Consider the following 4,126-nt stretch of genomic DNA (forward strand, 5'->3'; position numbering starts at 1 on the left):
AATTCGAAAAGAAATCAACTGCACAAAGAAATCCAAATGGAAAAAACTACATCAATTAAATTGGCACGGAAATATGTTCCATACTGCGTGCAATCACAGAAGAAAATTATCATTTCCAGAGCAGGGTAATTAATAGAAGCTAGGATAAAGTGGATATAGCCTACCAACGTGAAAGTCACAAATGGTCTTGACTGCAGTGGTGCAGGTGGTATGTGAGATCAGGGCATGAGAGCCCCGCCCCATCAATGGTTCTCACCGAAGCGGCATTGTCAGGCAACCAGAGGCGTTCTATCTATTCTCTTAGTCTTATTGAATAAAACACTGTTTTCTTGTAACTATTTTGTTTTCAATCAATTGGAAAATGTTTCATTTTTTCTATGCATCTGTCATTATCTTACTCGTTGTTATAAGCTGCGACGTATCTATTCTGTCTTATTGAATAAAACACTGTTTTCTTGTAACTATTTTGTTTTCAATCAATTGGAAAATGTTTCATTTTTTCTATGCATGCATCATTATCTTACTCGTTGTTATAAGCTGCGACGACGCGGTCCGCACGCGTATGTACCTCGCTTGCGGTTTAATCCCGATAAGATCGCTTACTGGGATGGTACCCTAACAAGTGTGTGAAACGAACGACCTTAAGTGATGCCACTGTACCATCACCGCTATCATTATCATTAACAGCACATGCCGTGAACCAGGGAATGAAAGTGGAATGGGATGGGACATAGCGCCAGCCCACCACAATTATTCGTAGTTGGCTACACCTTCAGACATCCGCTCACAAACCCTGGATATAAACTGGCAACAACAACGTCATTGACATCGTCTAGTAATCACATCTTGTAGCGTCTCCAACCATGCCCATTGGGGTTCATCTAGGCACTACCCTCGAAGGCGTCGCACGGTATAATTAGCTCAAGATAAATGGTGATAAATCGTCCATTGCCAGGTTCTCCAAACGTAGGCAGGGGAGTCGGTTTGAACCGCCAGTAAATTTGCGCTCCCATAACCGAGCCATCTCGCCCCCTTCTTCGAGCGCAAGAAACGAAAACGCGCAAAAAATGAAGACATCAACAGTAGTCAGCAAGTAACACATATAGAGACGGGGGCGGGAATTCGCCGTACTATCGAGAACCTACATATACATCTCGAATAAATGATCTTTTCTAGCTGAATGTGCGGCATGAGAGGAAACCTATCTCCCGTAATGGCAGCTTGAAAACAGTGTTTCTCTCAGGCAGAAACACTGTACCGGTATCCTCACGGGTGAAATTTCCCATTAGTATCAAGGCCTTCAGTGTTGGATTCTTTCTAGAAAAGCAGGCAAATGAAGTTTGTGCATCCAGAAGCCCATCGCAAGGACTCAACATGTCATTGCGCCCACCAGATACCGCGCAGACAAACTACCATCCCTCCTGGATTTGGTCATCACCAACGGAAGACACTTCGTTGATCAGGTGATAATTAACGATTCAATGGAACACAGCGATCACTGCGTGCTGAAATTCGATTTCATCTGCTGTTGGGCCGGAAATCCAGAATCTCAAACATTGATTCGAACCTTCTAACGTGCATACTTTTCAGGAATGCGCATCTTTCTTTAACAAGTTAAATTCGGACTAGCTTCATTGGAAGACTAACATAGGACCATTGTCCAGAAAGTTCATGAGACTGACACCAGCTTCGTCTCCAAAAATACGGCACGCAGTCGGGTGATCCGAAGGCTAATCAAAAGGATTCGACGTCCTCTTACAAAATGTCCCAAAAGTTTTTTCAAATGTGACCACAGCGGACACAGATGTGAGCTGGTATTTCGTAAAATTTGAAACGGATGTAAATAGGAAATCTGCAAGCGGGACACTCGAAGACAAGCTATCATTCTGGACCTCATCTGGAAAAACGGAAGCGTAATTGTTCAAATACATGCGGCATCGCCGAAGAAACAGAACATTTGCGTTCTCCTTGAGGGGGATAATAAGTGACCGCATTCTGGACGTATTCTGAAGCGACCTATCCTAGATCACCTTACTTCCAGCAGCCTGATATCTACAGCTCAACACCGATTTCTCCCAAACCGTTCTAGCGTAACACACATGCTCGTGTTTATCGACAGCATAACCCAGGCCAAGGACGAGGGACTCGTGTCGGATGCCATATTTTTCGATTTCTCAAAAGCCCTTGATAGGGTCCCACGTCCTGCTGCTACACAAACTCGAGTCTTACGGGGTTCAAGGGAAAAATCCTACACTGGATCAAGGCGTTCCTATCAGATAAGTCATTCCGAGTGAGAGTAGGCTCGACCTACTCTCCTCCAGCGCCGGTCACCATTGGAGTTCCTCAAGGCTCCATTTCGGGACCACTGCTGTTTCTGATCTACGTCAACGACCTTCCAGATGTTCTTACAAGTCCATGTCTACCTTTTGCGGACGAATTGAAATCCTGGAGTTCCAATGCCAGTGCCCTCCAAACGGATGTAGACGCTGCAGAGCAGTGGTCGGTGGACTGGCATCTTCCTCTGAATAACGAAAAGTGCGTCCATATGTCATTTGGAGGAGGCTCAGCGAATGCCTTTGTCATGCATGGTGAGAACGGACCAGAAAACATCATTAGGGTAGACGCCAAAAAGGATTTGGGTATCTGGGTCTCCTCAAACTTGTCCTTCTCACTGCACTATGAGAAACCGGCCTAAAAGGCATTCGCCAATTTACGGATGATCCGACGCACCTTCTCCCGTATCACTCGCATGGACTTCCAAATACTCTATGAGGCCTACATCAGACTGCTCCTGGAATACGCGAACCAAGTTGTCTACTCAGGACGCACGAAAGACACCCTCATTGGGCGTGTCCAGCTAGCCGCTACGAAAATGGTTGACGGCCTCAAATACGTGGACTGCGAGCCGCTTCTCGCGGTGCTTGACCTCTTCGCCCTGGAGTACCTTCGCCTCCGAGGGGACCTAATTCTTACTTATACCCTGTCTGAATGAAGCTTGGATAACAGATTTTTCATCACCGATCTGACGGCTGTCCACGCTCTTTCTAGAACCCAGTTCAAAACACTACTAGATATTTATTTATGCGAATCATCGCGTTGGCAAGCATACTGTCCCGCGCTGAGGACATAAAGAACAGAGCTACACCCCTTTTTCACTCGTATCTTTTAGGCGAATAACAGCCGCTGGACGAAAAGAACAAAAGCGACCCGGGAAACTTGAGCAAAATCCTCGATCCTGTGTATCAATCCGTGAATCCGTGTCTACGGTCCTGACAATGGCATGTCCTGATTAGTTAGGATGTCAGCCAATCACGATTGAGCATCTACAGCTCGGCACTTATCCCCTCCGAATAAGACGGACGGGCTCTTCTGGGACGTTCCCCACTAACCGTATCAGTGCAGTTGTGGTAATTTTACTTTGTTTCCATACAGAGCTGTCTCAAACTAGCGGGCCTTTTGATGTAGCATATTGAGCGGAATAGAAAGCCAAGGACCGACATAAGAATTACAATACCACGGATTCAAGGATTGATACACAGGATCGAGGATTTTGCCCAAGTTTCCCGGGTCGTCCAGCGGCTGTTATTCACCTAAAAGATACGAGTGAAAAAGGGGTGTAGCTCTGTTCTTTATGTCCTCAGCGCGGGACAGTATGCTTGCCAACGCGATGACTCGCATAAATGAATGTCTAATAGTGCTTTAAACTGGGTTCTAGAAGGAGCGTGGACAACCGTCGGAGAAAGGTCATCCCACGCAGCTACTACCCGAAATGAGAAAAATTTTTGTCTGATAACTATGTGCGCTCTGAGCTTGAAAATAAATTTACTGTGTCCCCGCCTTGTGTTTGCTGGGTCAACGGTGAAAAACCTGTTGGCCCATCTTTGTTCAAACACGGAATAAGTAAGAATTAGGTCTCCTCGGAGGCGACGGTACTCCAGGAAAAAAAGAGATCAAGCATCGCTAGACGCGTTTCGCAGTCCACGGATTTGAGGCCGACAACCATTCTCGTAGCGGCTCGCTGGACACGCTCAATGAGGGTGACGTCTTTCCTGCATCCTGAGTAGACAACTTGGTTGGCGTTTTCTAGGAGCGGTCTGACGTATGCCCCATAGAGTATTTGGAAGTC

Source organism: Opisthorchis viverrini (assembly GCF_000715545.1).
Source record: "Opisthorchis viverrini unplaced genomic scaffold opera_v5_28, whole genome shotgun sequence".
Lineage (NCBI taxonomy): Eukaryota > Metazoa > Platyhelminthes > Trematoda > Opisthorchiida > Opisthorchiidae > Opisthorchis > Opisthorchis viverrini.